Source organism: Bombus fervidus, chromosome 13, assembly GCF_041682495.2.
Source record: "Bombus fervidus isolate BK054 chromosome 13, iyBomFerv1, whole genome shotgun sequence".
Taxonomy (NCBI): domain Eukaryota; kingdom Metazoa; phylum Arthropoda; class Insecta; order Hymenoptera; family Apidae; genus Bombus; species Bombus fervidus.
In genome coordinates this window covers 5862158-5888959 of record NC_091529.1, presented here as the reverse complement: position 1 = coordinate 5888959, position 26802 = coordinate 5862158, and the positions used below count along the sequence as shown (strand labels likewise).

Here is a 26802-nt window from a genome sequence, read left to right as displayed (position 1 = left end):
GATAGAGATAATCGTAGAATTTGCACAAACCCGTTCAACAAGGAGAACGAGTTGCCATAGTATCGCGCTTTTTCTTGACAGTCAGCGAGATTAATCTACTAACACGACACGCATTTTGATTTTCTCGTTTTTTTAAAAACATTGCGAGTACCCGCGTGATATTTGACATCAGCTAATTTAAAGAATCCCATTGAAAGAGCATTTTTAATACATATCCTCATATAATTTCGGTGTGTTACGATTTAATTATTATTAAAATACAGGCAAACACAAAAGTATTCGTACAGTTGGCTTGTTGTAGAAACAAAAAGAGGAACAGTTTCTATATTATTGAATAACGAAAAAGACTGAGAAAACATAGAACCAGATTTTGTTGACTTATGCTTGAATATTTTTAATAATGGAAATATTTCTCTTTTTATTTCTACCGAAAGAATTCTCTTCTTGTTTACGTGTATCGTATCGAATACTTCTGTCTTTAATCGTGTCTACTCATTTTTAAACAACACGCAAAACACTCGACCCGATAATTGCAAGGAATTCGTCATAGAGCAGCGGCAAAAATTTTCATAATTTTCTAACGGCCGTAAAACTCGCCCGGTTTTTCTCTCCGACGATTCCAGCCAAACAGAAATATTTATTCCACGAAGATATGGAAATGAACTTGGCGGCGAATTTATTTCCGGCCGCGTCAGCACGCGCCGCCTGTTTTTGCCACCAAAATTCATCCGCTTCCGTGGAAAATTCGTCTCGTTTTTCTCATCCAGGCCGCCATTAACGGCACGTGAGAGGACTTTTTGGCCGTTTTGCCACCAGACGAGACCGCGATTTTTCGTGACGAGGCACACACAAAGGGGGGAGAAGGAGAGCGCTGGACAATCGTGAGGAATCGTTTCGTGACGCTTGCCGATTTGTCTTGCGACTATTAGCGCCGCATCGGAATTTCGCTGATTGTTTGGGTAATTAGCGAAACACGCGGCCCTCGAGAACGATGGTACCGTATCACGATGCTCGATGACGCGAACACACTGATTCGATTGCTTCGCTTTTTATAGTTCGCTGGTTTCCAGCACGATTTTCAACCGTGAAATGAGTTGCGTTAGGAATTAATTGCGGTAGCTAATTGGATTTTTGTTTGGTGAAATTCATTCATGTGAAAGGAATAGCGAGGCTAAATGGAAATCTTATTCGATTGTTGGACTGCTGCGCTGTTTAGAATTAGAGCTTTGGAATTAGGCAACACTGTGATTTATGGTCGGTTGATAAGAATCTTCATTGATGAGTAGTTTCTCTTATTCGCTGAATTACTCACTTTACTACTTGTTATTGTAGTATTTCTAGTCGTCGTTGGTGTTGTTTAATCTTTTTTAATTGAAGTTGCAACGACCGTTTATCGATGTAGTTGTAAGCAATTTACAAAAGTTCAATGATCTTGTACAATATTCTATTACACTTCGATTTCGCTATACCATTGCATACAAGGCCAAGATATTCTGATAATCTGGTATTCGCTCTTTTCTATTTACCGTCACGAGAAAGAATGACCCTATTATGAAAATCCAAGAGCCTCGTTACCAGGTCAATGTGGCCAAACTCCTTTGTCCTCTGCCTGTTATTCCGTGCCTCTGTACATAGCATATACGTATAGGATACTTCGGTCTGACGTATTCTTTCTAAGTGTCTTTGGTAAGACGCGTGGTTCATTATGAGCAAAATCACTCGATAGTTTTTGTAAATACTTTATTTTTGCGTCGGTATACGTAAGTAGTTAAAAGTATTTTATACACATTGTATTTTATAATTTTATAGATGAAAAAAAAATTCTCCCCGGCGGGGAATCGAACCCCGGTCTCCCGCGTGACAGGCGGGGATACTGACCACTATACTACCGAGGACTTGTGGTAACATAGAGTTCCAGTACTCCAGAAAAGGAAAAATTCAATGAAAATCGTACTTTATGTTTTTTTTATATTTTAATATAGAACATATTGATATAATATTTTTCATTCAACTAAAAAATTATGTTTCTAAGATTAATATGATATGTTACGATCGTGGAAAATGTATAATCTATTATTTTAATACATGACGTACAAATGATATAAATTTTCGCGAGCCATTTCTATCAAAGCATTGATATAAATTTGTTTCTCTTGTTTCTTTCGACCGAATAAAAGTCTCTTGAAAAGGGAAGACGAGGTTCATTTTTAAGTGGACGTGCCCTCGTAGCGTTTAGTCGATTCGTTACGCACTATCTCTTCACTAAACACACAAATTGCTAAAGTATCGATAACCAAGCACTAATACCTTACCAGTTACCAAGAGTCTATACCTACAAACAAATATGTAATTTAGAAATTTCAACGTATACAGAACTTACCTTCAAATGAAACTTTTCTGTTTAAATTTTGCTTAGGAAAGATTTGTTTTTTTCTTCTTCTTTTTTCGCTAAAATCGAGATATCCATAATTAATCCATAATGGTTACTTAGAACCAAATAATTCGTTTAGTCGATATATTATCGACGATATTATCGATAACATGTACGTCCTATGTAGAAACAAATAATTTAGAGATTTCAATGTTTACACGACCTAAGTAGCTTGAATGGACGTTTTTGTTTAAATTTCACTTGGAAAACGAGGAATGCTCATGCGTCTTCTCTTCTTCTTCTTCTTCTTCTTCTTCTACCGAGGAAACGTATACACTGCTGGAAGCATTGTAAAAGTAAACAGAAACGTGCAAGTTTTTCTCACGAGAGACCGCATGAAAAGAGGACGTGGCCGGAGGAAGGCAAACTGCAGAATGCGATTAGGGTAGAGTCAGAGTCATTCATGGGTCTCGTTACGAGACGTCTGCAAATCACTCGTCAAGGGTCATGTCGTAAATTACATGTCGTCTCATGGCCCGAGGACTGGACTCTGCGCCACACGTGTCCTTTTCCAACACTGGAAACAGCCTTTTCTCCCCGAGGAAAACGTTGAGCTGTTCTAATCGCTCTTTTTTTTCTATACATAGGAATACTTTGGACAAATCTTCAAATCTTAAGAACTCATGCAATTTAACGAGCTTCAAAGAACCGAGGTAAAGAAGATGCACGATAGAGAAGCAGAGAAGGGAGTTTGTTTCTCAAGAAGGTCAACTGTACTTCTTTGAATGCAAATGATGAATACGTAAACACTAGTGCGTACGCTGTACAAGCAAGTTTGTTAAACGATATCTCGAAATGCGTCTGGTATTGTTATAATTAGATCGAGGACTTTGATGCATTTTTCTATTTTCATGAATGTAACTAAAGGAAATGGAATTTTAATTGAAATTTGCATATTTTATTGCATATTTTATTGTACACATTGTGCGTTCAAAATTCCCATAAATACATAAAAATCCGCGATCTAACTATATAATGGTCAGAAGCAGCGAACTACTTGTTCTAGGAATTTCAAAATTCTCATCATTTAAGGTATTATTATTATAACATTACAACTTAATCATTAAGTATATAAATGCTACCTTACGCGTTGTCTTCAGATTCCATTAACTGTTTCTAAAAATTATAATATTAATTCTTAACGAACATGTTTTCGGACATACCAAAACACGCCAGAGTAACGAACGGAAAACTAATTTACGAGGGACGAGGATTGCAATTAACTCGAGGCCACTGGCCAAGTCAGGTTCTTGTCTCTTTCGTTTTATTTTATATCGCACCTTTTACCACATTTTTGTCGTTTTCGGACGGAATCGGCGAATTCGTCGCTGCACCGGGGATCGGCAACTGGCATCAAGAAAACAGTACTCCTTATTAATCGTCGAGATGTTTATCACTGTTTAACGAAGGGGTCCTCAGAGTAATTAGGTTGCATCGTGGGGAAACGGGAAGTAACGAGGCACCTGCGTGTTTCCAGTTTCGCGTTAAAATGTTTCGGTGAAATAAATTGGCAGATTAATAGTAAACGATATTTTCGTTCCTCTCTTCCGAGTTATCCTCCAGTTTTTTTCTTCTTTCCTTTTTTTTTTTTTTTTCGTTTACAGTAGAACTTCGTTTATGACATTTTCGAAGATTCAGAGATGTCATTATGTAATAAAGCGATGAGTTTCTCATGAAGATAATATATTAACAAATAGATATCAGATCGATGTATGTACGGTTTGCTTTGATCAAGTTTCTTGAAATTTTTGGCAATCGAAGGAACCGTTGCAATAAGGAGGCAACTTCAATTATTCTTTTATTTGATATTATTATATAATTCAAGGGAATAATCTTAACAATCAGGTTCCTTCCATTTTTAACTATTTTATATTTAAATATTTCTTCTTATTTATAAAACGACGTTAAAATAAAATAACCCGTAGAAATATGTTACGTTTTCTTTTTTTTATAATCTTCGTTATGCTCCAGGGTATTAGTTTACTACGAAATATTTCCTTGTTTGTTTTTGAAAATTCGGTCGTCTTTTATCGATCCGAGAAGTTGTAATTCAGAATTGTTCGATAATCTTCGTGAATTGTTCGAGGATCATCCTTTCAAAGAAAATTTAGTTGACAAAAGTTTCTCAGAGTTGTATAGACTAGCATAGAGCGTAGGGGCGAACGTGCAACGGCAAACATGACCGATTGTTTGCAGACTTGTGCAAACGCGTTTGCGAAAACGCAAGTACCGCCCAATAGGCGGAGAAACAGCGGTGTTCGGTGGGTCGACGGCACGAAAACTTGTTCATTTTTTCCGAAAGATCACGCTAGCCACGCCATATGTTCGCTCGGCTGTTAGCTTTGCTTTTGACGGTGCCTCCGTTCCGCGTCATCTGTCCACTAAAACTTGCGAAATGTCCGGCCTGTTCTATGAAATATCGTTTTGCAAACTTATAAACGCTATCCACTTTGAAGCATACATATACCGATTCAAAGGTAGGATTATCCGTCACTGTTAATTCTTTCTAAAAGTAGTTCTCAATTTATCATCATGCTGTGTATTTGTAGCGACAGTTGCTTTTATCCATACGATAACATCGTGTTTTATCCATTTTAGTCATCTTTGTAATATATCTTCTTAATAATTTAAGCGAGAATACGTCTAGCCGAGCAGGTATTTTATAGATGTTTTCTTCATGTAGGTTTAATATTAGTTATCTTCGTATGTCGGTGTCAATTTTTATCCTTAAAAATATTTCTAGATTTGATGAAGTTCATTGTTAAATTATGTACAAAAATCAGTATTTTCCAATACATTTTTTCGGAACATATTTGCCTTAAGTGACTTGAAATTGTTATGCTGGTCTAATAACAGAATTCCTTCGTGTAACACAATGAGTAGTTTGGATTAGATTCGCCTTTTAAGCCTTTCCACTTTTCATATTGATTTAATACTAGTGTTCGTTTTTGCGAGCTTCTTTATACGAGAAAACGAAGCAGTTTCGCTTGAATTATGTTTTCTAAATTTTCATGTAGCCTCAATATTGATATTAACTTTCTCGGATTTCTTCGTGTAACAAAATGAAACGGTTTCGAGGTTCGATAGGGTTAATGGAGAGGGTCGGTTCTTTTTTTAATAAAAATTTATGCGACCGCGCTTTTCATCCAACCGAACACCGCTATACACGCGATGGAGCACGGGCTGCTTATTACGTGAGTTAAAATGTGCCAGCCGCTGATAAAGCGTTTTAAATGCAATCATTAATTTCGCGTCGCTGTTACCGCAATTAGAATTTGCATTTTATAAATATGCAGCCATGCCCCGCGTCTTTTTCCATGTTTACGGGCGCCCCCTTCTATCCTATTCCAATTGGCGCCAGTTCTTTTTCTTTCCGTCGATTACACGTAAGACCCGTACAGATTTTGCTCTGTTGGCTTCTAACGAGCCTAATGCTTGTTGCGAGCTCTATAGTTGCCTACGTTGTTATTACATAGCAAACAAAGAACAATGAAAATACAAAAAGCTACGATAACGAGTGGAGAAGGGGGTTCATTTCTTTTAACTGAAGGTTCTAGATTTTTAATTCTATTTCCGTAGAGATCCCTATCGAATAGGAAAGTTACCTCAATCGATACGCCAAGTAGCAAGAACTACTTTTATTCCTCAGTCTCCGATTTTTAACATTTCTTAGAATATTATGAGTATCTTGGAATGGCCGGTTCTCAACATTATTCTCACGATTGTTTTCTCTCTTGTGTTCGTATTGGATCGATTAATAAACATTGTTGGTTACATCGCAAATCTTCCTTCTTTTAATTCCGTTCCAAATTCGACTTCATTCTCACCTTATAGAAATCTTTACGTCACTTACGAATCCTTGGTATGCATTCACTTATTTTCTTTTATACGTAATGGGACCAAAAAAATGAAACCTAAATGGAGAATTGCTTTATTGCAACAGGTAGAGCATCTACGTAGAAAATTGTTTGATTGCAACAGGTACCTATACCTAGTGCTTTGGACACTTTATATACTTTTGCATATTATGTGCAGTCTAAGCGTTTGCGTTCCTCGACAGAACCACAAATGCATAAAAATTTGTGGTCTAATAACGATTGGAAACCTGGCTGTAATTCGAAATTTCTGCGACGAGGAAGGAGGAAAAATTACCCGGGAACCGTTTGAGGAAAATCAAGGACGCGTATTTGTTTGACGCTCCTTGTTGGTCAGGCGAGAGGATCGAAAGAGAAAGAGAGAGTTGGACGATATGAAGGGGAAGATTAGGGGCGAGAGGGAACTAAAAGTTGGGCCGAGCAATCAGCGCCACGCGTAATGCGTATCATTGGCCAGTCCTCGTAAACACGAGAGCAAAAAACAATTATTAAGGGAAGATTGAAGAGAACGGCAGCCAAGAGGGTGCAGAGCGAACGAGGATCCTTAGCGCGAATCCCACGGTTGTACCGTGCCGTTTGCCTGTTGACTGCCGTTGCTATCGCGCGATTTAGTGATCCTCGTCGGCGAATCTGATCGAGGGATAACCGTAAATTGCGAGAAGCTTCAACCAACGACGTGCTAATGACATTTTTTGGTGACAGTGGTCTTACATGGTAATAATAATATGGTGTCTTGTCTCAATGAAGATATTTATACAACTGTTCTGTACTTATTATGCATATTATTCAAAACTTTCTGAAATTTGACTAGCGTTGCAACGAAATACGACTGTCATGATTATATTGGTCAAATTTTAAACGAGCCATTGCACAACCACCTCGCTAATGATTTTGTTATCGAAGTCAAGTTAACGTTTCCTTATTTCTATAATGCAATTTTAACCTAAGTCGAACCTCTTGTTTCAAAACATATCGCTAAACAGATAAATTAACAACCTTCCAACTCAACTACCTCAAGATGAACACGATTCCGCAAATTGACCGGCAAGAACGTGGCGCCAACGGGACAATTCAGTTCGCACCGGTAATTCGGTCGTTTGCGGAGAGCTAACAGCTTCATAGAAGGTTCCCCGAGCCGCCAAGTCCCAGTTACCGGGCAAAATGGCCGGGTCAGAGAAGGAGTTACGCGAAACTGCGTAAGTAAGAGGTAATCGGTAAACAAGCAGCGGTTAGTTTTACGGGATGGAGCGAACTACAATGCAGAAGAAAGTCTCGTTTCTTACTAGAGGTTTTACCGTGTTTACCTTTCCGCTGTCGACGACCCGATTGGAGATCGGATTCGATGGGTTACGAACTCGTTTCGAGCGATCTCGTGGCGATTCGTGGAAACGACGAACCGCTCGTAATCGTTTCTTCTTTCGCAGTTAGCCTACCACCAATTTTTTACGTGCTCTTTCTTTGGTAGATTTCCGGATAAAGAGGAATTCATTGCCAGTTTTTCTTTTAACGAGACCCGCCTGGGAGTTGTTCCTGCCTCGGGCTTTCGCACGCTTTGTTTGTCTCACCTCGAAGAGAAACGGCACCATAAACTCGGTCCATAGTTCTGTTAATGCTCGTCACCGTTATCAGTGTCAATCGAGGAAATCTTGAAACCGAGCTTCGTGATTAAGAGCGAATTTGGACGATGTAGGAGTGAGAGTTCTGTGCGAATGGACGAAAGAATCTTGAGAGAGCTTTTTGAGAGTCCTAGAAGAGTCAAGAGAGAATCATGTGAAAATTATTTTTTTCTTTATTCCTAAATATTATTTTATCCGTTCTTTTTTTTTTTTAAAGATTCACTCTATTGATATATCATTCTTTCTTCGATCACAAAATCACTGTTTTTCACCTTTTGTTCGGCTCATACAAAATGAAAATCTTTCCTGCTACATATGAAAAATGCCAAATAGCAGTCAAACATTTCATGAATTTTTACTCCAATATCCACCTTGTTCGGATCGAATTGTGAAACAGTTCTTATCGACCCATCGAACAGAATGATGTAACTTAGGAGTACGTAAGTCGGGATATGACGATACAAAAGAGGAATTCCGCGCACTATACAAATTGATAGATCGATGCGTTGGCCGTGGCCCTTAAACGTCGACGTAAAATCTGCCGGATCAATAATCCCGATTCGTCTCGGATCATTTTCTGTTTTTAATTATACGTAGGTTAGCCAGGGTTAACCCCATTAAGCCTCGCGATGCCCTAAGAAGCTACCGTGATTTTTATTTCTGTTTCTGTTCCACCAAAGATCCCATTATGCTCGTTTGCGTTAAACATTTTCGTGCGTGCCGCCAACACCGGCACAGGAAGCTGCCCCCAACCCCTAACCTCGTTCGCCCCCTGTGTTTTTTTTTCGATCGTAGACCTACGCACGATCAATTATTCGCGCGCAAATAGAACCTCTTGCACGCGTTCTATTAAGAGTTAAGAGTCGATGAAGCAATTAGCTTGGAACTCTGATCAACTTTTCTTCCCTCTTTCTCTTTGCGATTTTTCTCATTTAATCAAAGTGAATATAGATAATTAGGTATTTATTTAATTTCGATCTCACGGTCAGGAAATAGACTTAGATTACACGTATGATACCGTATACTTACTCAATCGTATCGAATGTAGTCGCACTTACTCATCCCACACTTTCACGCTCTCACGCCTATTTACGTCTAAACTTAGCGCCATCTAAACCCATAATTATAATTAAAGACCACAAAAGAATCTACTATTGCCACGCCGTTATCTCCGTAAGTTGCTTTGGTATCGTTCTTATTTCTCTCCTCTCACTTTTCCTTTCTTTAATTGCTCTAGTAACAGCGAATACATTTATCTGATAAAATGTAAATATATGTATATGCATAGAGATTGGACGAAATAATGGAAACACGTGATACATGTATATGTGTATGCATAATATGTATGTGGCATATAAGTGTTTTCATTTTTGGTCTAATCGTTGTGTTTCTATGTATATATTTAGAATTACAATATGAAACAAAATCTAACCGCAACGTGACAGAAAATTAGGAAGGCAATCGGTCCGAACCGATGTTCTTATTCCACTGACGCGTACGTTACGTTGTTTCAATTACTTACAACTGTTAGAATACAACCATATAAAATTTTCCATTTCATTACTTAATTAGCAATTAGTATCCGACATATTTACGTCTTTCTCGGCTACATTGTGACGAATTAATAATAATAATCGAGTCATATGAGCTGCGCTGGAACGATATTAATAACGATTGCGAACGTAAATTGCGAGTTTAATTATATATCTTCGATAACATTTATAGTAAGATGATTCCTCTTAACGATTTCATTAAAGAAATGCTGTCAGTTCATACGCTTCTGCTCTTTCAAGTTTCGCTAACATAAAATTTGAAGAAACGCGATTTCGTCAGGCCTGATCGATTAAAAATGCTCGTTGCTTCGAACTAACCGGGCTAAGAGAAGTGGAAAGAGGCGAAGGAAAACGAAAGGAGGAGGAACAGTTTCGAGCTCCCAAGGAATCGGAGGCAAGGGAGCCGGTATTCAGATAATATGCTAATTTCTTGACAGGTAAGTAAAGCACGTAGCAGATTAGCCCCATACTAACCTCACAATTCAGTCGAATCGGTAATGGTTATGGCCGTTAATGGCTACGTATTTCAAGTCGAGCGACGATCGTTTTACTATACACCGCTCGCCTCTCCTCTTTGTTTGTACTCAGTCGACGATAGGTAATGCCTCTTCGGTAGATATTCCATCCTACTAATTCGGTATGCAGTTTCGTCTGTTATCTTGCCCTCCACCGAAATCTCATTTTCAAACGGGAGGCGAGAGGATCGGGCCAACGTTGGCGAACTTTCGAGCCGTGCAACCTCTCCAGATCGTGTCCAGCTGGAGGCTGAATCCTTTCTTTTCTCAATGTTCACGTCTGCTAAATCAATATCGATGTGGTCAAAAATTACTGCTCTTATACCAATCCCCAGTCGAAAGGGACGAAGAGAGATCTTACGTTTTCTTTCATGCCATGAAGAGCTATAAAGATTGAGTATCAGAATTCATGATCTTGTTACGAGCATCTGACAGTTACAGGGCGAAACGTTGAAGTTAAGCTGCAACGCGATAAGAAAGTAGGGAGACGGATGGTCTGAACCGGTATTCTTAGTCTACTGACGCATATGTTGCGTCGCCTCCATTATTTGAAGCTTCCAGATGAAATTCTTCATTTTGCTACTCAGATCTATAACGAGTATTCGACATACCCAACAAATTTGACTCACTCTCACGAACGTATTTACCACGAGGAAATGGTACAGATAATTTCAAGTTTCAAGCTGGATTTTGAAGAACAACATAAAGTTTGTTACCTTAATGGATAATTAATCGTTTGAATACTTTTGTGATCTCTAGGAAGCACGTCACTCGTAATATCTATACATATTCTCGGACTTGTTTCAAATTTATCAACGTAATCATAATGATCGTATCTCGTTATACTTATCGTTGTCGTTCGAATACTTTTGCGAGCCTGCGATTTATCGATTTATCCAGAAACGTTGGAAGCGATTTTTGAATTGCACGTACGACGAACAAAGCACCATGAACGAAGAAATGAAGAAAACGGAGCTCGTAGAAATACTTAAGAGGTAAGATCAAAGGTCGCGTTTTCTACTGAAAGAAGTCGCGATATCGAGCATAAAGGATCGGCCGTATTGGTGGCAAGGGCCGTGAAAGCGTTCCGATATTAATTAAACGGCGGCCAAACGAAAACGCTCGTTCGGAAGAAGCATGAAACGAAGCGAGGAAATTAAACGGGGCCCCGTTCTGCGCACTGGGCCGGTCCCAGCAACACAACGACCGCGAAAGGTCGGTGTATCCGAAGCCAGCGACTTTCTACCAATGATGCCGGGGCGGATTGTTCCTCTTCGTAGCCGGGCATGGACGCACAACAATTATTATTATATCATCCGAGTGTCAAGAGGGTCAAGCGTGCTGCGACTACGTATAGGCATAATATCGAAGCTTATAGAGAACGCCACGTTTCTCCGCCCCCTGTACGCCTCGATACGTAATTATCCGGCTGACTGGCTCCGCCAGATATTTATGGGATCGAGAGCGAAAGATCGAAATCGATTCGTGGCCCCGCGCACAGGGTAGCACCCATCCGTTCCCTCGATCTGTCTCCTCTTCGCTCCATTGTCTTTGCAGCTTTTAGAGAAGATCTTTTCCTTTTGAAAGAAAAAGTTTTGAAGACTTGTGATATAGTTGGTGAATAACTGTTTCGAGGATCTCGTAAGAAACTGGAGTCTGTCGTTTGTGCTCGTATGTCCAAATGAACACGATATTGTTTTTTTCGATCCGTTTTAAGTTGAACATGTGCATAGAATATGTTCCTTCGTGTTATAATTTTATTTAGTTGTTGTCTGATGAAAATGATGTTGTGTGATGATGCGTTTATCGGTTAAGGAAGCGCGAAAATATACCTAATTATCGTAAGTAGCCTTTGAAAGTAGTTTATGAAGATATTTCTCAGTCGGAGGGGAAGATATTATTAATACCTCGAAGAAATTTTCAGCAAGAAAATGTTCAACATCAATGTTCATGATAATGGCGCAGTTTTAGCTTCAGACTCGACGTTGAAGTCAAGAGAATCTTCTTTCTCCCAGCGACTAGTAAAGAAGGAAATTGATCACTTTTTTGATGCACACATATTTCTTCGATTTACCAATGAAGGTGACGAAATTCTTTTCTAATAAAAATATAATTAGCATGGTTAAGCGACGATAGTCGTTCTTCGTGCAACAATCGGCGAATAAGGAAGTTGGCCAAAAGCGTTGGTCTAACTCGGCAACTTTCGCGCAATTTCACCTGGCCTGCCTGTATACACAGATTGGCAACACGATACGGGTAAAGTAATCCCGTGGAGGAGTAATCGCTGCGTTCCTGACGTATCGATCAACCACCGGATATCCACGGCACGTCCTGCACAAAGTACGCGTACATGCAACCATCGGACCCGAAGAAAAAGGGATACAACGCGCCTCGTGACGAGAGAGACGTTGCGTGCCTTCCCGATGCCTTTACGCCGAGCTTCGATATTAGGTCGACACTTGGATATTAGTTCATTCGGTAGTTGCGTGCCGCCAGTAATCGTCAGGTCGCTGTCATTTTATCGAACCGAGTCCGTGAAGCTCCGATCTCCCTGATCCAATTCGTGAAATTTGAAATCTTTATTTCGAGGGTTTGATTCTTTAGCAGGAGAACAGATAGAATCGTTATTGAGACGTTATCGTGTTCTATAATGAGCTTTCTGGATAAAAAAGTATTATTAGGTGGTTGAAGTATTGTAGAAAGTCAGAAAAGTTTTAGAGGTTAGGTTAAAAGATTTTGCGTGTTTATCGGCGATGAAAAGGGCGATGTTAGCGCGATTTTTAATGTTAGAATTATCCAGTTTCGGTATGGCGTAGGATCTTCAAAAAGGATACGCAATGCAACAAAGCAAAATAATTGATCATTTTTGCGCAAAAAACTACCTACCAGAATTATCTACAAAGCAGAAACCTTTCGACATAAATTTCGTCCGTCCAGAAATTCCTTTACGCCGCCCAATCCCCAGAAAAAACTAAGTTTTAGGGAAAAAATTGCTAACTTGCAGTTAATGTCTCTCCAATTTCATAGCCGATTACGGAACAAACCCAATCGTCAGCACTGAACGTTAACACGCAAAGACGCGCGTGTACGAGCATAGGACCTTGAATGGAAAGGAACTCGCGCGGCCCGTTGATAGGAAGGACAACGGGCCTCTGGATCGCATGTCCTTTAGGAGGATGGATTTACGAGGGCCGACGATATAGCGAGCTTATGCCCCGGACATCGGGGCTCATTCAGTAGCGATGGACGCACGGATAATGGCGTGCCGGCAGGGATGTCGGTTAGGTCAGGTTTTTAACGGTCACGTGATCACGTCATCGTGCGTGCTCGTTCGGACAGAATGGACCACGCGAAGCCACCGCCCTGAAACGTCACGAACTCGAGCCGCGATGAAGATGATCTTCGTCGCCCCGCTTTTTATTGCCGCCTCGAGACCAGCCAGAAACGCTTAACGGTCACCAGCTCGAATTAACGAGTGAAAAACTCTCGTAGCCGAGATCTGGTTTGACATTGGAACCCTTTGCCCAACATCTGGACGACTCAATCGCCAAGGAGATGATCTTCGTCGTTTTCCGAGTTTGACAAGAAGTGACGTCGCTCAGAATGGAGAATCTTCTTTTCTTTCAATATTTTCCTTTTCAATCTTGGCGCTTTCATTATTAAGACGAATTTAGATGATTTTTCTATTAACAATCCGCACAACTCAGTCGTGGAAAATCGGTGTTCTTCGAAATGGAGAACCTCAGAGTTCTACGAATCTCTTTAGGGAAATTGTTCTCTATTTTACTTTTCGAATTAGTGATCTGTTAATATGTTTTTGAGTATTTGAGACGAATATCCGAGGAATTCAAATGGATTTGTCTGTCCACGTCCTGGTTGATTCTAAACTTTCTTTAACACAGAGAGCCTTCCTTATTTCTATTTTTAATACGAATATCTTCATTGTCGTCTATATATTTCCCTAATGTTCGAGGAGAGTATCTGTGGAATGTGAATGGATTTAGGTGGTGAACAATGTAGAAATCTATGGTAGATTTGATTCATTGGACAGGTCTGGCGACCGTGTTAACGCTGGAAGTAAATAGACATCCTTTGACAGAATTGCCTGTATTCTCGGAATTCTACCAACGTTGTTAACAAATTTGTTACGAAATCATACATCTACCTTACCCCGTGTGCCTAATAGTATTTCTTCTAAAAACGAACGGAGAAATTATATCTAATGAGTTTGTAGTTCCTGCAATATCTTATTCAGGAAGAACTGCGATTCTTCCTAAGCAAATGACGCTCTACACCTTTTGTAATCATACTGATCTGTGAGTTGAATGTTGGATCTATGAAATTGTATATTTTGATATCCTATTAATAGATTCATTTGGAGAATTTGTATAGTAAATTGGAGAAAATTGGAGACACACGTTGGTCTTGTCATCGGTTGTTGGATGGTCGCTCGCCACGCGATTCGACTAATTTCAGGCGGTCTTCCTGGCCATATTTGATCAGTATCGGCTTGGCTATCCGATTCAATCCGTCATTCGACGCTGTTTGCATCGGTAATCTCGGTATCTAATCTTTCGAGCAGCGGTGTCGTCTTATGAGGCTAATCCGGCCTCGAAAAACGAGCGGATTGTGGCCTACCGAGGGCAAAACCCACCCTAGAGTCAACTAACCAGATCATACGCCTCAGCTGGCATCAGGGGTGTCCAACATTCCGCGAATATCCACTTAAATATTCGCCCAAAGGGAAGAAAGTGGATTCGTACGTGTCCAAATCCACGTTTCTCGACTAAGACCACCCTTTTCTTTCATCCTAATAAACAATCCAATTTTTTATCACGTATAGGAGCCAAAAAACGACGAAAATTATCGTTTTGCTTCCTATAAAATCGTTTTTATGGACTTATTTCGTATTATTTTATCGAGTCTATTGGCACTTTAGACGCAAATTGGGGCTGCTGAGAATAGACATCGCTTTTAAATGATTTTAATTGGGTTTTCAAAAAGGGCCTAAAGGGCGACGTTATCCAGCGATGATAGGGCGTGGTTTGCTCAGCCCTGGTCATCGGGGATAGGCTGATCGGGGGGTGGCAAACGAGATTACTTTGATCCCGAATCCAACAAACTCAGTCTGATGCCTGCTAACCGCAGCTCTTCCACTCGTACGCCTCGAATAATCCAATAGTTTTACCATGTCTGCACACCGGCTCGACTTGTTCGTCGACAGGTCTCGACCGATATATCCTGAATTTTCCTCGCGGATACGCGGATTCCGGAACGGCCGCTGGTTTAATACGCGCCAGCCACCAACGGAAGACCGAGAAATGTCGGCTTTCAGCCCCCGCGACCTTCCCATCCGATACTGGATTATTGATGGATTTTAAGAAGGCCTATAATCGGCTATCGCCGACTTTGTCCCGATTTTTCCCAGTTTTATCCAAGCTCAACACCATCCGGCTTCGGAATCGTGCAAATGTCCCGACCAATGTCTCAATGTTGGCTTCGTTTCAGTAGAATTCCGTAAAATTTCTTTCAAGGTTTATTCCTTCTCGTGTTAGCTTCCTGGAATTTTATCGGAAGAGTAGAAGATGAGTTTTGTTTCCTCTTTCGTACTAGCTTTCAGGAATGTTATGAAAAACGTTTTTAAAAAATTTACATTTCTATACCCTGTTGTGCTAATTTTTCGCATCCTTGCGGGAAGAATGGAGAAACAAGTCTGCGTATAGTAGCGTGTCATGTTTGGAGATCGTTTTGAAATTATCGCGATAATTTCTAAATAAGCGCGAAAGTATGATTTGCTAGGATATTTCATGTATTACCGTGTTCGAGTTCTTTGTGAATTTACGAAAGCTATGTGACATCTGATTGTAGAGTCGTTCACGTTAAAAGAGTAATTTATCCTAGAGACAAGATAACTATACGTATAACTATACGTCTTGTACTTCAAACGTTTCATTCAGTGGATAATGCCACGTTTAAGTCTGGCTACTCTTGTCCCAACTCTATTCCCTATTCCAAGTGCTCCAAATCAATATTCTCTCTATAGACACCTAAGACTATGATCATGATCTCACCAATGTGTTGTTCTTAAGCTACAAACTATTATTCGACGTATGGTGTTCTTCTTTAAAAACACGTGGAGTACATATAGAGCATGTTAACTGAGAGCCTAGTTAAAGCGAGGAGTTGTCCTCTTTAGTATGGAAAACGACACCGAATCCTGTGGGACGGATTACGAACGCAGTAGAAAGTCCCGCAGGTATAGCAGTTTTCCTCTGGTTAGAGATTAGGTTGCACCCTTAACTGGTTTGCATTTCAATCAATGCTCTTGCCAGAGTACAAAAGCTCTTTGCTACCACGGCCCGGGCGCAGTTCTTTCTCGTCATTGCCACGATACACACAGTTCGCTCATCCGAATGTTCGTTTTTCTTTTGTCAAATCAAGCTGCTAGTGATCGTCAGCGAAATTGCGCGTGTTCGTCTTTCGGAAATCGAGGTCTGTATCTTTCCTCTTTCTCGTAGTCTCGTAGGGTTTCTTTTTTTGTAAATAATCGAGTATTTAACGTTCTATGCTTTGGATCGTTCTCATAGGTTCGCGTAGATCAATAAGTAAATATTGAAGAGTTAAGTCAAGAGTAGTCAAGTGTGAAAGTTAGAGAGTTTAGAAAGAAGTTAAGTTTCAGACGTGAAAACTGAAAACGGCACGCGATGAACGAATCGCCAGATAGAAGCGACGATGAAGTTGACTGGGAGAGGTGTTTCGGTTGGACATGGCAGAATTGATCATACGCGAAGAGAATTGAATAAATAGCGGCTTGCTCGAGACTTCAACGAATCGTGAGCAAGCAATCGTGTGGAGAACCGCGGCAGCCAAGGTGTAGGTAGCAGGTAGAGGTCATGCCTCTGAGTATCTCTGTCACCCCACGAACACCTTCTAAGAAGAGAGAAGATAACGGTGGTCAGTGACAAGTGCGAAGCCATTTCAAGTGGTCTGCTCACGGGACGAGTTTCTTAACCCGTTTAGCCTCGATGCTCATAATTAACCCTCCATAAACAGAATTCTGTGAGGCTCGCGAGACAGCTAGATTGTAATTCGTTCCAACTTTTTACTATCATCGGAAATTTAATCTAAAATTATAAACGAATCTTGGCTGCGGAAGAAGTTTTCAATTCGCGAAATGTGGACAAATGGGTACGTGACTTCTGAATTACACGGTTATCTCGTGAATCGGATCTTTCGTTCGTTAAAAACTTGTATAATCACAGACCAAAAAGCTAATAAGCACGAATAAACTTGAGTCGATTTTAGTCCGTGCAAATATAAATACCGTCTACGGTACAACTTATTTTTAACAGAAATAAAACGGCACGTCGAAAAATAGAGAGTCTGCAGAAAGTAGAAAAACTGGCAATTCCAAGAACGAGCTGACGCTTGCGACTGCTTGAACTACCACCGTAGATAATTAAAATCGAACTTCAAAAATGAACATGAAGCGAATGGGATTCATCCAAAAACACACATGTAAATTCCAAAATCCACCGATTCTGGCCAAAGTAAAAGATACCTATACTCTCAACCAACGAAAGAACAATTACCCATTGAAAAGTCAGACTCGCGATCAGCAATCGGCCTGGTTCCTCGTAAGCGTTATCTTCATGGCAAAGCGTGGCCACAAGCGGGGCTCAAGTGTGAAGGTGATTTTCGAGGCTGAGTGAATTCTGTACGCTCTGGCAAAGGACGAAGGGAGAAGGAAGGGCGAGGAGAAGATGCGCTGGAAGATAGGTGGGAGAAAAAGGGACGAAACGGAGAAGAGGAACGAGGAGAAGGGAGGGGAGGGGATCGGTGGTGGCGCGGCGCTGGTTCGAACAGGACTTGGAAGGATACAAGGTCCTGGTATGCGGTGATATCAACTCATTACCATGCCCAGTGCAGACAGCAGGGTGTGACTTTGCATCCATTAGGATAATTGCTGCTCTAAGTCTCCCAGTGATTTCTTCGTGATCGCTGATTGCTTTACGCGCGCGACGCGCGATAATTCATCGATTGGCGCCACCTTTAAGCGCGAACACGAGAGTAACCGCTTATCGTTGGCCAGAGTAACGATACCCTCCTACCGTATTCCGGAATCCTGTGCAATTTCCCGTGCACTTTGGAGATCGTGTTTCGGATATACACCGGCTCGTTATGGAACAATTCAGTGTCCACGTTGTACGCGTTATATAAAACATCTTGGAATTTCTATTGACATTATAGCGAGACAAGAGCGTCCTGATTATATCGATCAGATTTGAAAGCAATCTCGAAACGTATACAGAAGTTGCAAGATATTTAATGAGAAAATACTCTTGTGAAGGATTTGATATATTATATATATGAACATGTAATAAGTGCTAAAGATGGTTCCACTAAATATTTTATTTTGTGAAAACACGAATAGGGATTCAGAAACATGAAAATGTTCAAGAACGTCAAAATGTTGGAGAAGAAACAGAATTGGATATTCATCGACATAAGATCATCATAAAGACTGTACGCTGTTTCTTTTTAGAATCACGTTGCGTTCACATTGGACTAGAATAAATATCCTAAAATCTTCGAATCAATTCCTTCATACTCCAAAGATCAACGAATGCGTTTGCGATCGCCAAACAAACTCGCATATCTAAACTTCTCAATAAGTCGAGAGACTGTAACAACCTAGAAGCCCCCTAGGGCCCCATCCGAGGTTCGGTTTTTCCGTGTCTCGCGTCGCAGCTTTAGGCCGGGTGGAACACGAGAAACGATTCCATTGGATAATTAATTTCATCCTTAATGAGCCTGAGGGGACGTATGTTAATGCGGGGAGCGTAGGATATTTACATTTACGGTAGCCAGCACGAGCGTGGCCTCCGCTTTCGGACACTCGTAACCTACACCGCCTGGAGAAACGGAACAGATAACTCGTCCGTGTGTTTCTCCTCTCCCCTCCTCTGTCCTTTCCTCTCTTCGTTCGTTGTTCCTCGTGGAGTTGAACTGACTTGCAGGAGGAAGAGAAGTCAAGAGAAGACGTGTCTTTCTACCGTGGGGATTTCCTGAGGAACGAACGAGCACGGGAATTAGGACCACTAATCTTTCCTGCTGGCGAAAGAGCGACGAGAACCGGGCCAACAGCCGACAAATGCGTTTGCCAGGCCCGTTTCCACCTTCCTTCTTCCTCTTGCGAGGATCTTTCTCGCTTCTTTTTTGCCTTCACGTCTGGAGTTCCTTGTACCTTGTCACGGGAATTCGGTAGCACGGCCCGTCGACTCTGTTCGCGGCCCTTTTTCGCTCGAGCCGAGGCCTCCGTCCTCACCCAACGCTGGATGGAGTGATTAAAGACGCCGTTAGAAGGCGTTTAGAAGAGGACTCGATGGCTCGCTCGTTTGTCAGATCGTTCTACCATCCTCCCTCTTGTCCATTCTGAATTTTAGACGAGACAGTTTTCTGTCTTACAGGGTGTTAGGTAACAACTTCTTGGTATTTCAAGCATGCTGTTGGGAAAGAAGTATCAAAATATCCTAAAGAGGTGATACACACATGCGCTGGATATGATAAATTTATAGGCTCGTTACGAAAAATTACGAATCGATAGTTTTTTTATTACTCCGCGAGATTTCCATAAAATATTGTTCTGCAGTAGCTACAAAAGATTATCTGTGGATACTCTGTATTTTCCATTGAAGCGTCTCTTTTCACAGATCGGACGTTTCATTTTTACAGTCTCAGTTTACGATTGATGTCGATTTTGGATCAGATCGATACACTATGGTGGACTATGTAAATTTCGATAAAATAGGTCTGTTTAGATTCAAGAGAGAACGAACGTAAGAGTATTCTCGAAGTATTCTCGGGAATTATTCGAGAATACTTCGTAAACCTATCACTTAATCAACGACTCATAAAATCAGGGCAATCTCGATGATGATCCACATAGCAAAGCAATTGATCGAGCAAAGCGTTGCAAAAGCCAGCCATGCATTTCCCGCGGATTATTAATGCGGCCGGTATCTAGCTTCAAAGTGATAATTACCCGGAGAAAATTGCTATCTGTACGAAGCAAGGCGAAAAGCTCGAAGATTGCCTGGTCGATGGAATCAGACCGGTTTTCACGAGCTGATCCGCCGTGCATCGGCGCGAGACAATAAATTTTATTATCGATTGCATCGATCGCAATTTACGCGTCGCGTTAACGACTCTTTAACGCGTCCAACTTAATCCAATCGTTTGCTGACTAATCTCGATGTTAATCGAATTTATATCGCTTTTCGATTGCTTATCGATTAGACGAATTGTCATGATTTTTTAAATCGTGTTTTCTTTATCTCTAATGAATTCACTACACTCGACGAAATTATGAGAACTATTAACGGTTGAAATATAACATTTTTACGAAGACTTTCATTTAGTGCTACAAATTTATTAGGTTTCTATATAAAAAAAAAAAAAAAAAAAAAACTATGAATCGTTAGTTTTACATGGCCAAAGAAATTTCTATTCTTCTTTACTATAAAATTTTGATAAAATCGTGATCGTGGATATTTTTACTATTCTGACAAAATTAATATTCATACGAACATAGTGGAGTTTCTTTTTCGAATGGTCAACGAATGATCTCAGTTTGCATCGAGAGACCCGAGCTCGTCGCCGTTCCTAGACGTCTAATCCCGTGCACGGTTAGTCAGAGGTGTACACACGGAGACACAGGTCCGTGACATACGCGCGGCATGCGTGTCCCATGCGAGAGAACCAGCCGGCCGCTTCGTTCTCGCACCTGTTGACTTCTAATTCGACCGCTTGATTAACGACTCTCCTTCCTAAATCACGCGGTCTCGCGATTTCTTACTCCATCACGTGAGCACCGACACCGCCGTTTCACGACACGCTTTTTCGCTTCTGCGCTTCTACACGAGCCCCGATGAGCATCGGATCACAGGGTGGAATTCGCCCGACAAGATACGGTACTCGTGCAATCTCAAGAACTCGGACAACAATCGGAGTGTTTCGGATTTCGCAGATGAAGCTTTTCCGCTCGAAGCAACTGAAACTTTGGCGTAGAATATCATTCTGCGTCGACACAAAGAATTTTTCGATGATGCATCGTACACGAAGTACATTGTAGCGATATCGTCGAAATAGTACAACAGAAAGGCTGCAATGTTTTACTTTGAAAAAGGAAACTGTTTCATGGGAAGGGTGGAAGAACGATCGAAATACTTTTCGATCTTGATGAAAATAGTTTAGCCAAATGAAGTGAAACGAAAATGAAACCTGAAATGCGTCTATAAATAAAACCACGTTAATGTCGAAGGTTTAGGGAAGGAATGATCGGTTTGAAGGGATCGATTCTCGCACGCAAGATCCATACAGATCCCATGCAGAACAGGATACCAAGAGCTTGAAGTGGGTGACTCGATCTTCCAAGATCATGCTTGACAATTATCCTTGTGCAGCGGCTATTAGGAGGTCAGGAGCTAACGCGGACGAGGGGCATGATTAATAGATAATTGCGTCTGAAATAGCCAATCCTCGTGGTAATGACTGAGCTCTGATGAGACGGGGAGGCAGTTAAGTCATACAAAATGCGCTACCGGTTAAGCGGATGTACGTAGCCGAGCATGTGTAATGGTTGATGGGTTAATTAAGAGTAGTTTATCATTCGTAAAGTGTCCTTTGAGGATGGGACCACACGTGAGCCTGAATACTCTACGATCCTAAACGATAGGCGGTACGTTTGACATTTCCATTGACGTTTATTATCTCATATTTATTATTTTCCCCATTATGAAATGAGAATTATTCTTAAAATTGATAACCTCCAGCGTTTATATCTCGTTGATATATCACAACACGATCTTGGACTTCGTAATCGAGTTTAGCACATCGACTATTATTCGGGAACATCCGATTAACAGAAGATATTTTTCATTCGAGAGTTTAAATGGTGCCGTGGCAATTCCCAGCCAATGAAACGTAATCGTTTAAGGACTAATTATCTCCGCGTGGCGACTGATCGACGATTCAACGCCTCTCAATTTGAGACCTTTCGATTATTACGCCCCATTATCGTACGTGGTCGTTTGATGCTTACGATCGATGAAATCGCGGTTTCCGATAGCGAGCTTCTTAATAATTCTCATGAGTTTCGAACAAGCGACGCCTAACGTCGGTCAGATTCGTTCTCCGCATGATTTCGATGTTCACGGGTTCACTGGACGTTAGATAATGGACGATAATTAGCATCTGGCATCCGTCAAACATGTATTTCGCTTTAACTGTCCGAAGAACCCTTCGCATCTCATTAGAACGTAGACCATTGTATGCACATCAATATGTATGCTAAGGATATACAAAATATACATATTAAAACGCGCAAGTGGCCGCATTTGCATGCGTGCTTACTCAGTCGCCACCGCGTCTAATAAGCCTTTGGCGCAATTAAGGGCGCCGGAAGTTCTCCAACCAAGAGATCGTACGTTCCTTCAATTTCCCACTTCACTCTCAGGCCAATTACCAGAAATAATCCTGAAAAATGCTGATATCTTTCGTTCTGCATATTAGACCGATTACTTATGATCGAAGATTACAAGCGAAAAACATGCTAAGTACATTTGTGTTGACCTTCTGATTTCTGATTGTCACTTTATGATTAAGTAGGAATTAATGTTAATGTGGTATAACTGACGATGAGAACAACCTGTCAGGTCCAAAGCCTTTTAATAATGGTTGATTAATTGATAAAGTTTTATGGAAGCTAAAGATATAATTGTGTATGGAAACCTGGAATTAGGGTATATACCACATTTTGCTCAGAATTACATTAGCGCTAGACTATGCTTTCACAAACCACGTTTTTCTCTTCATTTTCAAAATGTGCTAAATGTGCCTTAGACTCTTATTCCACGTCACTATCCACTTATCGAGCAATATTTTAATATTTCAACAGCTTTTAACAATTCTGGAAATATAAGACTGATCGACAATCTACTGAATCTTAAAACTATTTCGCTATAAAAAAAAAAAAAAAAAAAAAAAAATGGCAAATGTAACTTATCCTTTTATTTTTCTGTAATCTTTATTACTCGCGTAAACTAGATTTAAATCCTTTTGAAAGCTGTGCTATATACGAAAAATAATCTTAGCGTTGAGAAACGGAAATAGGCAGAAAAATTGCAGCGAAAGTTCCATATTTCGGCCACACCCTGGGATGATCGTTCGTAGAATTCGAGGGGCGGAATTCCGCGAACCGTCCACCGCGAATTTATGTTGCGGGGACGAAGCTAGACGGCCGGTTATTGCAGAAAATCGAAGATATCACGGCGAGGGGATCGACGCTCAATCCGCACAATTAACGAAGATCCGTGAGACTTTCCATTCGACGTCCCACGCCTTCAGGCTTTGTTTACGGTTCTAGCGGCACGGCGGCGACGTTATTCCCTCTCGCGATCCCTATCGAGCATCTCTTGCCACGCTGACCAACACGAACCATGCCACAACCCTTCACCCTCTTCGGTCGCGGTACTCGTACGCGAGATTCTAATAAATGAGCGAGCAATCTTCTGCTACGTGCTTGATACTTTTATCGAATTTTTAAATCATCCCGATCAGTTAATAACTCGACGATGGTGATGAATAAACCAGCCTTTCTCTTCTCTTTATTTCTCTATTTTCAACGCAGCTTGAAATATTCTTAGGAAAAGGAAACAAGAACAAAGGAAATATATTGAAAGAATGTAAAGTTCATAATTGTAATGTACACAACACGAAGACTATAAACGATCTCATTAATCGAATAGAAATAAACCACCCTCTTTCTTCTTTTTATTCTGTCATTTCCCAACAAACTAAAAACTTGTTTAAAAAAAAAAAAAGATTTGCGTATCGGTATAATCGAAGAATTTCAATTTGTTTGGAATATTTTGTAGGCTCGGTTATGCAGCCTTAATCCGAGAAAACATGTAATGAAGGAAACTGAAGCACTGTCTTTCGTCCTTTTGTCGTCGACTTTTCAGTAAATTAGAGGATTCGCCGGGGAAAGAGGATTTATTGGTGTAATAGGCGAGCTGGCAACTCTTCCGGACGAATGCAAAGTCCAGTCATATAGCCTCACTTGCAGAAAATCACGTCGAAACGAAGACCACAAACAATTTTAATTAATCAAGTAGGAATAAATCAATCTTCTTCTTCTTTTTCCTTTTCCCATCCTCTTTTTCATACGTTATGTCGTTTTATTCGTACTTTCCAGTAAGCTAAAAATTCCTTCGAAAAAAAAAACCTCTCGGTATAATTGGAGAATTCCATCTTGTCCGGTGGAGCCGAAACTCCAGTCATGTAGCCTTAATTCCAGAAAAGCACACCGAAACGACCACGAAGACTATAAACAATTTAATTAACCAAGCGAGGCTCGGTGGAAGTGGAAGGCGCGTTCGTAGCGTACGCGCGGCGGGCAGTGCATAAATCAAAGCTCCTTTATTTGCCTGGTTCGACTATTAATGAAGCACGGGTCCGTCGGCTGTGGAGCACGACGGACGACGACTAAATTAAATGAACATCTAAATCGTCGAATCCGGGGGACCACAAATCTCCCGGCTGCCGAAAACGCAACGGGTGCAAAAGTCGTATAGGAAGAGGAGAAGAGGAAAGCTCTCTCTTTTCGTTCGCTGGGACAACTAGCAAGAGGGTTCTCTGGAAGAGTCCGCTGCTGGGCTGCCGCGCCGCCATAAATTCTCCACTGAATTCGAAATTCGCCGCCTCGCCGAGGCCCATCGCACGATCACGCGAACAGAGGAGGTAATGTCGATGTCCGAGTGATCGCTCGGAGATCTCGCGGCTGCGTGGGACGCCCGGAGATTTCGATGCTCGGAGATTTCTAACCGGAATCGCGTACCAATCTCCTGCCATTTGATAGAAGGACGCATAGCAGTTTTGTGTTTTTTTGGCAATTGTGGCATTTAGCGAAGAAATTGACAATTTTTTAGTTGATCTTGGTAAAGGAGAGTCTCTAGAGTTTTAGACATTTTGTTCGCAAACGTTTCTCGATCTTCGTAAATTTTGAGTATTTTTAATTTAGGGAAATGCAGAATAGCTTCCTAATACGCTTTAACGGAGGGCAGACAATTTACCAGAAAATGTATTGGAAATCAATGATAGGACGCGATGAAGATTTGTGTTCTCAAGTATTACAAAGCAATTGATTTTTTTTCTATGTAGTTTTGATGTCTACGGAAATAGGTGTCTCTGAGGTTCCAAAGGTTTTCCTTGGAGAAATCTTCCAATCTCTGAATTATTAAAAATTCTCAATCGAGGAAAATGAAAGTAACTTTTCGCAGTGTGTACACGCTTACCGAGGTAATTGCAATTTATTATAAATTATCAATGAACCGCGTAGTAATGGAATTAGATGTGAAACGTAGGGAAACGCAAGCTTTGGCGATCCTCCTATTTCACTGCTAAAGCAAGAAGGGTAATAGAGGCGTACGTGAAACGTTCGTAGGAATTACCAAGGGACTTCCTCCGAGCAGCTGCAACGATTCCGCGAAACGCAATTTCACGGGGCCCCGTTCTCGCGATCCGAGACAGAATAATCCCCGGTACTCGAAAAACTGTCTCAGTTCGTACACTCAATTAGTTCCGGCAGTCGTAGTGCATCCCGGCGAGGTGTTCGTCCTCGCATAATAATTCCGTTTGTCACGCCAGTTACGCGCTCCACATAGTCGAGCACGGAATCACCGACTCGCGCTGAAATCGCGTTTACTAATCACTACGAAACGAGTGAAACGCGTCCGTGAATATTTTTCTCAAATTTTCCTGAATTATCATCATTTTTCCTGAAAGAGGCTGTCGTGAATCAATTTGACATTTTTAACTGAAAATATGTTCCATCTAGTAGAATTGGCTAAATTTTAATTTAAACTGTTTTAATCGATCGATATCTCGACGGAGATTTGTCTCATATATTGACAAATGGAAAGTGTCTATATATTGTATAAGAAATCCTTGAATTCTTGAATCGAATTCTTTCATCTGATATTTGCTCTTGATCGTTGAGATCGTTGTTCTTGATGTGTCTTAAATTGCATGGTAACAGTGTGTAATTCTTATCTGGCAGATGGGTAAGTAATCTTCCGCGATTAGATTGTTCGAGCCGATTCACACGAAGATATACAGCAGACTGGGATTCAAAGCGTACGAAGATTAATCACTTGCGCCCCTATTAGAACAGTCGATTGTTCGAAACGGTGTTCCCAGTTTTCTATGGGTTACACCTTTCGTTCGTGTGCTACGATCTCAGTAGTACAAGTGCACTCTTTTCCAAAAACGTCTGTGTTCATCTGGAGGATTTTAAATCTTCTTTACAGAGAAATCTCGCTTATACAGATTACTAACAGACAAAAATATTAAACGTATCGTATAGCATCGTAGTCTGTAAAGAACTGTTCGATAACGTAATAAAAATTAAATAGATCAAAGTGGAAGATAGCCGAAGAAACCCACGGTGAAAAGGAGAATAGCCCGTATCATATATTTCACCAAAAAATTGTTCAAATTCTTAAAAGGACACCAACGTAACTCGACGAAAGCTTTATAAAAAATTACAGATTGATCGTTTTAATCACTCTAATAATTCTACCATTAATATGTATAGGGCTGTAAGTCGTTTTCTAAGACTCGTTCGATGGAAAATCACGGATTCACGGTTTCCAGCGCCGGATAGGCGCCGGTAACGGTTCCAGAAATCGACGCTGGCAATGCTAACGGGAGCAGAAAGGATCGTTCTACGGTTTGCATTTAGCGAGTTAA

General features: G+C 40.8%; 1 protein-coding gene and 1 non-coding gene across 3 annotated transcripts in view; one reads left to right on the top strand and one right to left on the bottom strand.

The window, feature by feature from the left end:
• The window catches only part of Ss (aryl hydrocarbon receptor spineless), a 158999-nt gene that overhangs the window by 23925 nt on the left and 108272 nt on the right, over window positions 1-26802 (top strand). The gene's annotated exons all lie outside the window — the stretch shown is intronic.
• On the bottom strand, window positions 1824-1895 carry Trnad-guc (transfer RNA aspartic acid (anticodon GUC)). Its single transcript has one exon. It is a non-coding gene; the product is annotated as a tRNA-Asp (tRNA).